The following is a 9,699-nucleotide window of genomic DNA, read 5'->3' on the forward strand; positions in this document are numbered from 1 at the left end:
TATATATATATATATATATATATATATATATATATATATATATATATATATATATATATTCTTTTGTCAGCGTGCCTATGCAACTTTTTATCGTGCTAACTGTATATAATATTACTCCAGATAATCTCCTATATCCCTGATGAAAATAAAAACCTTTGTAAACCGTTCGATGAGTATTTCTTGAGAGCTTATACGCTTTCAAATTTTGTATGAACGTTGACATCCTTGCAAGTTCGAAAGACGCTGTTGGATTTTGAAAGTTTTCAGAACGCTTTCATCACTTATCAAATGTTGTATATAATATTTTATGAAAGTTCTGCAATGCTGAAGCAACGCTTTTCAAAGTACACTCAGTAAACGCTGATACATCTTCGTGCAACGAGTTTGCTGTCAGACTTTTAAAACGTCTGAAAATCTCTTTTCTCAACGCCGCAAGGCAAACGTTTTTTCTGCGTTCAGCAAATGCTCTTCCAATACGCAAACGCCTTTTAAACGCTATAGTGTTGCAATTTCCGCTCTACTGACAATTTCTAAACTCTCAATGAATTCCCGCAAACACTTACGTAAATGCTAAACAAACGCTTATGAAACTTCTTATTTTCGTCAGGGATACAAGTAGCGCCAAACTTGTTAATATTGTGGGAGGAAATTTCTATCTGCAAATACACAAACTAGAAACAACTAGTGCAAGATATTTTCAAAAGACAAGTGAAAAAATGATAGAGAAAAGTTCATGTCTCCACATTTGATTTATAGAAGTAACAAATTTTTACTTTAAAATGCGCCATATAGAATCCGCCATTTTAGATGTCGGAAGTTAGTCATCTAATTGATACCACTGTATTTTACCACTGTATTTAGCTGGTCAAAATTAATAAGCAAGAAATAACAACGTTTTCACGCTTATCTTGGTAGGAGAAAAACTGCATTTTTTTACCATTATACTTCCTTACGCTAACTATATTTCGATGTTCTAATAAAGAAAGTAAAAAAAGAAATAGCAATACACGTGTAAAAGATTTTCACAAATATACTCACATAACACAAAGTCAAGACGTAAAATGTCTTTAAGACGTTTTGAAAACATCTTATGTCTCGATTTTAAACGTTGTATTGTGCGGGTTATTACTCCACTACGTAGTTATAAAACACAGTTCTCAGTGCACTCAGATCAAAATCATGATTTTTAATATTATAATAATTATTATACTATTTATTATACCAATTATATTAATTATACTAATTATTATACTAATTTCTGTACGTGTATATAAAATTATTATATAAAACAAATAGATAACATTATAGCTTAAACGTTTACCGTTTTTGGAAAATTTTCAACGCAGAATCTGAAAAACGCTAAACAGTTAACACCATTGACGACCGTATAACAGATTATGAGAAAAAAAATGCAATGTTACAGGGTGTCCCAAACCTCCATGATGACCCTTGGTGAGAACGTAGAACGAATTGAGGTGAGCAAGAAAGTCCTGTGCCGTTTTGCGATATTCGCAATTTTCAAAGTTTTTAAAATTTTTTAGAAATTAATTATTTTGTTTCAACAAATCAGCGTACAGAAAGTGGCAGCGGAAAGAAAGATGTCTTCGGCCGGCGTACAACCGTGACATTCGCGAATCGCATCTCGCCGCGTCCCTCTGCCCTTAGCTAGTAGTCATAGCGAGTCATGATACACTGACACATATGCATGACCGAATATGCATGTGCCGAATCGACGCCGAATCGAAGCGTGTCACCGTTTCAGCTGCATACATATATGACACAACGAGCGGCGTGTAACACGAAATCGTGTGCCAAAGGATAATTATCTTTCGTTTTCTCGACGTCATAGTAGAAAAGTGACAGCGCGCGATTACATTTAGAAGATTATTTTATAAGACAGCTTACATTAAAACCTTAATGTGTTCCTGAGATTCAAAAAATAGAAAAAAAGCGATAGAAACTGAAAGGATTTGCAGAGAATCTAACTGTTCTCTATCGTAATTGTTTCTCTATCGTGTATTTTGCATGTATCAAATCCGCAAGAAATGAAATCGTTTTCTAACGTGTTCTGTTAGGAGGGTATTAAATCGTTACTATGATAGAATTCTTAGAGACTTATCGTGTCCTATCGTTTTGTTGGAATTCATCATGAAAAAATCACTGGGAATCAGTCATAATTTGTGGTGTATTAACGATGGGAGAAATTCAAAGTTCTTTATCGTATAAAGGAAACTTATCGTTCTCGATAAGTGTGTACGAACGATATTTGACTTGTACGTATAATTACGATAGAAGTCGTGCATAATCTATCGTCATAATCTATCTTCAAGTAGTTATGCCAAGAATAGGTGTTTTTCTATTGTCATCTTACGAAAAGCGTAACACGCTTAGGCTAAGTACATTTGTCAACAAAATTGTCGTATAGGTAAATTCATGTCGAAATTTAGCACAATTTTAAATGGGCATAATACTACTAAACATTATAGTATTAAATTTTTTTTTTAGAATGAAGTCTGTATTTTTTTTTAAGGAGCACTAGTTAGATTTTGAGTTTATTCTCTGCTGTCGGTAACAGAATAAAAATGCATTCAGGTAACTTTCATATGTCGTACAACATCGCGGAAGAAAGTCATGCATCTCTCCTTTTTATTTTTTTATTTGCAAGGAAATATTGATATTTTCTGATAGTTATCGTAAGATTTGTGAAAAGAATTTATTCCACTCAGTAGAGTACGTCAAATTAAGTGATTAAAAAAAAATGCATAGGTAACGTTGATATGTCGCAACTCCATAAGAAAAATCGAAAACAAATCCGTTTTTTTTATATTTCAGGAGAAAGTCTATATTTTACGATAGTTATCATGAAATTTACGAAAAAATTCAATTCCACCGCGTAGGATACATCAAATTGTGCAATTTTTTTGAAGACGTAACACGTCTTTGTTTTTGAAAAGACTACAGAAAGAAAAGAGATTAAATACAAAATGCGATAAATGTTTCTTAAACAGATTTCATTCTTTAAAAGAAAAGAAAGAAAGGTTTCAAATACGATAATGTTTCGCGGTATTTAAAATTGTGCTAAATTTCGAAATGAATTTATCTATACGATAATTTTGTTGACGAATGTACTTAGCCTTAGCATGTTACGCTTTTTGTAAGAAGACGATAGAAAAATACCGATTCGTGGCGTAACCACTGGGCGATTGATTATGATGCACGCCTTCTATCATAATTACATCTACAAGTCAAATATCGTTCGTACACACCTATCAAGAACGATAGGTTTTCTTTATACGATAAAGAACTTTGAGTTTCTCCCATCGTTAATACACCACAAATTATGACAGATTTCCAGTGATTTTTTCATGATAAATTCCAACAAAACGATAGAACACGATAAGTCCCTAAGAATTCTATCATAGTAACGATTTAATACCCTCCTAACAGAACACGTTAGAAAACGATTTCATTTCTTGCGGATTTGATACATGCAAACGATACGATAAAGAAACAATTATGATAGAGAACAGTTAGATTCTCTGCAAATCCTTTCAGTTTCTATCGATTTCTTTCTTTCTATTTTTTTTAATCACAGGAACACGTTACGGTTTTAATGTCAGCTGTCTTATAAAATAATCTTCTAAATGTAATCGCGCGCTGTCACTTTTCTACCACGACGTCGAGAAAACGAAAGATAATTATCTTTGAGCACACGATTTTGTGTTACACGCCGCTCGTTGTGTCACCTCTACATAGATGTATGCAGCCGAAGCGGCGACACGTTTCGATTCGGCGTCGATTCGGCACACGGATATGTCATGCATATATGACAGTGTATCATGACTCGCTGTCTCGTAGCTAAGGGCAGAGGGACGCGGCGGGACGCGATTCGCAAGTGTCACGGTTTTACGTCGGCCAAAGGCATCTTTCTTTCCGCGTACTTTCTGTACGCTGATTTGTTGAGACAAAATAATTAATTTTCCAAAAACTATTGCGAATATCGCAAAATGGCACAGGACTTTTTTACTCACCTCAATCCATTCTACGTTGTCACCAAGGGTCATCATGGAGGTTCGGGACGCCCTGTATATAGTGTTTGACGCAAGGTATAAAAGCACACATGTGAAAATAGAACATGTTAACCTGAACATAAAGAGCTCTAGCATTTCGCAAATAACTACGTAAAATTTCGAGATATTAATGAAAAAAATTGACGAATCTGAGCGCGCGTTGTTGGACTGGACTCTATAAGCGCAAGATCTGATCGAAAATTATTAAAACGCTATGTCTTTTAGCATAGTCGGATATCGACTGATAACTCTAGGTAAAGTAAGGATGCGAACAGCGTGATAATAATTATTTTTCGGTGTATGGTGAGCGTGTCGCAAACAAATAATTGCATTTCGAACAATTTTGATGATATCTTGCGTTCAATTCAACGTACTTGTCTCACAACTTTGCGTAGGCTAGTTCGTTAATCTTTTTTTATCAATATCTCGAAATTTCATGTAATTGTTTATAAAATGGTAAGCATTTTTTTGTACAGGTTCCTTTTTCGGCGTGCTTTACCTTCACATATAGTTTTGTATGGCTTACGTCGGACATTTTGTATACACGAGGAAATACAAGAATATACCACACGTAGAAATGTCGTCTTTACATTTTTTCAAAAAATTGATCTTGCCTTTTTAGATAATCCTATATATTAATATATAATGCTGCAACACGGAATCTTCCGATTTGAATACTGAATCTGATGCTCAGTAACTCAGTCACTGACTACTTGTAACTGGCAAGCAACACGGTTTAAATGGAGTTTATAACAAGAAGGTAGAAGTAGTTATGCTTCGTGTCTCGTTCTCAAGATCACTAGGAGATAAGTAGATAGTACCGCCAGTGTCACAAGGAGTCGTCACAATTTTCAGCCTAAAAAGTCGTTTGGTAGCTCTGCTGCGCCGTCTCTATCGCCTTTTTTTTAACGCTTTTTGTGCGCGAGGAGGCAGCCATGGTTTTCAGCTTAAATGCGATAGCCAGGAGGATATGGCAGTGGTGCGAGGATAGAAACCTCTGGATTTTTGCGTCCTATATTCCATCCAAAGAAAACGTAGAAGGAGATAAGGAATCGCGACTAGATAATGTAGACATAGAATGGGAATTAGCCCCATGGGGTTTTGAACGTATTGTTAGGAAATTCGGATAGCCAAATATCGATCTGTTTGCATCAAGGATCAATAAAATATGTAAGAGGTTTTGCTCATGGCATCGAGACCCAGAAGCATGTTCGGTAGATGCGTTTACTATATCTTGGAAAGATTATGAATTTTAGGCGTTTCCCCCATTTTCTATGATTTTACGAGTATTACAAAAAATTCAATTAGATCAAGCTCGGGGAATAGTAGTGGTACTAGTTTGGAAAACGCAACCATGGTTCCTATTATGGAAGTCCATGTTAACTGGCGCATCAGTTTATTTGGGCCCAAATAAGGCAATGTTGTAGAACGCTGCAACACCCATTGGCGTCAAAACTAAGATTGACGGCTGGAATATTGTCAGGGAGTCCTTTAGAAAGCGATATCTCGAGGAACATTTATTCTTAATATCCAAGGTGTTTTCTACGATTTCTTGAAATTTATTGCAATTTGTGTTACTGCTGTGTAGTTTGTACTTGGACTTGTGAGTACATTAAGATCAGTACCGGAGAGTGGTCAGAGGACAGTTCGAAGTTGGATTCACATTGGAAGTATGATATGCTTTTTGATATGCCTTTTATTATGCAGAAGTCTATTAGATTTGGAACTTTTTTCCTGTCTGTAGGCCAGTAGGTCGATTGCCTTGTTGACAACACGTCCAGACGTCCAAAGTCTCCATAGTTAGAAGAAGTTGACAACACGTCCAGACATCCAAAGTCTCCATAGTTAAAAGAAGTTGACGTCCTTTAGGTGTTATCAGCCTAGAATCTAATTGCGGATATTTAGCGTTATAGTCTGCCCCGCGGTAATATACATGGAAAAAAAGAATTTGCATATGTATATATGTAATTAGTTTGCTGCTACATGTGAACAATTAAACGTAATTTATTGTGTCGGCTACATTTTCTTTACTGTAGGAACTTATTTTCTTGCTATAATAATAAGAAAACCTGCTTCTATATAAAAAAAATGGCTAATTTTTGTGGCAAATTATGTTTAGTTATCCATATGTAGCAAATCTTTTTTGTGGCAAAAAACTTTATGTTTCTTTCCTTATGGAAAAAACTGCAAGAATACAAAAAATCTACTGACATGCTACTGAAAAATTAGTGTTTCTTCTATGGTATGCCAGTAATTTTTTCGTATTCCCATAGTTTTTTCCGTGAGGGTTCTATTGTTATTACCAATACATTATTAATTACGACAGATTTTCAGTGATTTATTCATGATAGACTCCAACAAAACAATAAGATACGCTAAGTCTCTATAGAAGATTATCTCTATCATATTCCATTATCAATAATGGAATACTCTTTTAACAGGGAATGACAGATAACGATAAAAGCAATTAAATTCTCTACAAATTCCATTGGTTTTTATCGTTTTCTTTTTATTAATATTTTTTTATCACAGAAATCTATTTCGGTTTTAATTTTAAAGTTATTTTTGCTATCTTTCAAAATTATTATGTAACCTATCGTAATTTAATCTAATCGCGCAGTTGACGCAATACATAGCAAAACGTAGCGTGCGTGCTTGCGTACATATATGGGCGCGCGCGTGTGTGTGTAACTACATTTGCCGCTGATGATTTATTCCGCATGCAAATGCGACACACGCATGTTTTTACTTGCAAAAAAATAATTACTTCTTCTTAGATTTTATTTCAATACATTTGAGTCGATTGTATTATATATGTTTATACAGGGAGTCCGATACTAATCGAGCAACCGCCTACACATATACACAGATGCAATGAGACATATACACAATGCATGATTACAGATAGTAGATAAAATGGTTAACAGATTCATTCCAAATTAACCGAAGTGATCAAATAAAAAAAAAGTTTGACGACAACAACATAACGACAACTTACTGTTTTGTGTTTTAAGAGCATCAGCTCCAGACAGTGTTATATAAAATTCTTCTCCACTTTCTGCATCGTGAAGAGTAATTTCTACATAACTGTTTGCTGTTGTTGTTGCCATTATTATACCATTTTTTACATCAATTAAAACTGCAAAAGATATTAAATATATAACGGTCTGACCGCTATATAAATACTATCTGTTAGCGAATGCGGTAGCTTGCACTAGTGCGCACTGAGAGTGTGCTAAGGCTTGTTTATAGTACATACTTATATTTAAGATCGTGTCTTAAATACATATTTAAAAACATTTTAGCTAACAAAATGATTCGTATATATTATATTACTAGATGTTGTACATATTATATTACTAGTTAAAAATATTTGAGAATTTATTTAAGACAATTTTTAAATATAACATATTATAAACAAAAGATCCTTTAATAAGAGATCGGACACTGTCGCCTGTAGATACTAGATTCGCCATGTTTGGGACCAAACTGGAAATATACTTATCTTACTCTAACTTATTGCAGTTCAGCAGTGCAGCCAGTGCAGCTGAAAAGAACAGATCACTGCTTGTGTTGCCATTCAGCTAATGAATGCGTGTCTTAACCGGAAGCGTGTCTCAAACATAGCGCCAATCAAAACGTTGACATATGGTGTCCGATCTCTTATTACAGGATCTCTATATGAACAAGCTTTATTGCGCACTGAGTGTGCACTAGTGCAAGCAATCAAATTCGTTATATGCTACCGAAGTGTTCGCGAAGCTCACCGAACGCTAACGTGACCAATGCACTACCTCGGAAGGTATAGCGTTGGTGGCGCACAGTTATAACATAGAACACTATCACTAGTGACGTCATGATAGCGTTTGTTAGCGCTACAATATAGCTCCGCGAACAACCTGTAGCGCTAAATGGCACTGATAACGAGCTCCGCGAACATATCCATTATGTTAACGTTACGTCTGATGAGAATCATTAGGTTTTTCGCATTTGTGGTAACTTTCTGATTGGTAGCTACTGCATCTACTGGAATGCATCACCTTATATTCTTATACCATGGATACAACTTCGTTTCTTGTGGAAAAGTAACAATTATATATAAAATCATCAAAATTGCATTTTATTTCGTATCTGTATCTAAAATAATAAATTTAGATACATATACGAGATAAAATGTAACTAGATACAGATACAGATTTTCAACTGAAAAATATAACTAGAAACAGATATAGATACACAAAAAGTATCTAGATACTGCAAAAAGATACATGTATATAGATATGTTACAACACTGTATATAAGCATTACTAAATATATTTTAATCCTGACAATCAACTAATTGTGTAATGCAATAATTATGATTGTAAAATATAAGTGCAAATGTGCTTTATTATATCGTATAATCATCGACGACGTGACACGGTTACAATGTACGGATATTTTCAACGTCATTATCCTTTTGCGCATAAACTATTAATATTTCGTGTAGATCTGATGCAATTTTTTCATTTCGATTGGGCCTTTGCTTATGGAAAAATCTTCTTCTCGTATATTCTTGTGTAAACTCCTCTTTTAATTCTGCCATTCGGTCATGAGGCATGTCCTCCAAAAATTGCGTTAGAAAAGATAGTATCATTTCTGTTGAAATAATTAATAATTGTAATAGTTGAAATAATTAATAATGTAAAGTCATAATTTTTAGACAACTTAAGTCGTGTGTCATTTTAATATTTAAACGATAATCAAGTAACAGAAAAAAAATCTGTTATACGGAAATATTATTTTAAAGGTTCATACCTGGTAATTTCTGTGCGTCATGAGAAGAATAGGTTCTCTCCCGATGACTGCAATGATGGACATTAAACCCAACACTTTTGAGTAATGCTTTGAGATCTTTATGGGGATGACCCGAATTGTGGAATATAGGAATGAAATTATTCGCATGCTATGTAAGCGAAAAGAAAATATTTAATAATTTATAGAAATGAATATTTGCAAAGGGATATAGCATATACGAGGGTAGTCCCAGAAGTACCCGGCCTAACAAAGAAAACACTAAAATTTCGAAAAAATATATCTTTATTTTTCAACATAGTCCCCTTTTAGCTCGATACACTTTTCCCAGCGATGTTCAATAGCTTCGATACCATGTTATAGTGAGAATCTTCGAGTTCCTCAAAATAGTCATCAACCGCAGACTCCACCTCTTCATTGTTAGCAAATCTTTTACCACCAAGCCATTTTTTCAAGTTTGGAAATAGATAATAATCTGAGGGGGCTAAATCTGGTGAATAGGGTGCGTGAGAAAGCAATTCGAACTTTAACTCATTGATTTTGGCCATCGCAATAACGGACGTGTGAGCCGGTGCATTGTCATGATGAAACAACACTTTCTTTTTCGCCAAATGCGGACGTTTTTTCTTGATTTGATCACTCAAACGCTGCAATAAGTTCGCATAATACTCGCCGTTGATTGTTTTTCCTTGTTGAAGATAATCAATGAAAATTATCCCACGCACATCCCAAAAAACTGACACCATAATCTTGCCAGCCGATGGAGTTGTTTTCGCCTTTTTCGGAGCCGATTCTCCCCTTTCAGTCCATTGTTTCGACTGTTCTTTCGTCTCAG

General features: G+C 34.7%; 2 protein-coding genes and 1 pseudogene across 2 annotated transcripts in view; 1 reads left to right on the top strand and 2 right to left on the bottom strand.

Moving 5' to 3' along the window:
• Positions 1-4,834, bottom strand: part of LOC116852191 (juvenile hormone acid O-methyltransferase-like) — a 14,457-nt gene extending 9,623 nt beyond the window's left edge. The window contains exon 1 of the mRNA XM_032832276.1: positions 4,685-4,834. The gene's annotated coding sequence lies outside the window, so the exon portion shown is untranslated. The remainder of the gene's footprint in view (positions 1-4,684) is intronic.
• LOC116852187 (juvenile hormone acid O-methyltransferase-like) overlaps positions 1-9,699 on the top strand; it is a 27,941-nt gene that overhangs the window by 5,142 nt on the left and 13,100 nt on the right. The window lies entirely within an intron of this gene.
• The window catches only part of LOC116852190, a 4,829-nt pseudogene continuing 3,571 nt past the window's right edge, over positions 8,442-9,699 (bottom strand).

This window comes from Odontomachus brunneus, unplaced genomic scaffold, assembly GCF_010583005.1.
Source record: "Odontomachus brunneus isolate Ranch 3 - 2012 unplaced genomic scaffold, Obru_v1 Obru_scaffold_205, whole genome shotgun sequence".
NCBI lineage: Eukaryota > Metazoa > Arthropoda > Insecta > Hymenoptera > Formicidae > Odontomachus > Odontomachus brunneus.